This window comes from Pteropus alecto, unplaced genomic scaffold (assembly GCF_000325575.1).
Source record: "Pteropus alecto unplaced genomic scaffold, ASM32557v1 scaffold98, whole genome shotgun sequence".
In the NCBI taxonomy this organism is placed as follows: Eukaryota; Metazoa; Chordata; class Mammalia; order Chiroptera; family Pteropodidae; genus Pteropus; species Pteropus alecto.
Genome location: NW_006443570.1, coordinates 4,773,477 through 4,773,835, shown reverse-complemented (window position 1 = coordinate 4,773,835; position 359 = coordinate 4,773,477).

Here is a 359-nt window from a genome sequence, read left to right as displayed (position 1 = left end):
TTACTTTTAAATCTTACTTGGGCCCACTTTTTTACTTTGGCCCCTTCACTTTACCGTTGCCTAATCATAACCCGCCTCCTATTTCGTGGAGTCCCACAGCCCCTGCCCAAAGCTCCCTCCCACTCTACGTTTCGGCTTCCTTTCAGCAACCACGGCCCCAGACCCAGGCAGAGCGGTGCGCACGCGCAGTCCACGCCTTTACCTGGGCGCTCGGGAGTGGGCGGAGTGGGAGAGGGCGGGGGTGGAGCGGGAGTCGGCAGTTATCTGGGCGGCAGAGCGCTCACAATGTGGCAGGAGGGAGAAAAGGTGCACTAGGGCCGGCCCCGGGGGCCGCGCATGCGCGCCGCCGCACCCAGCGG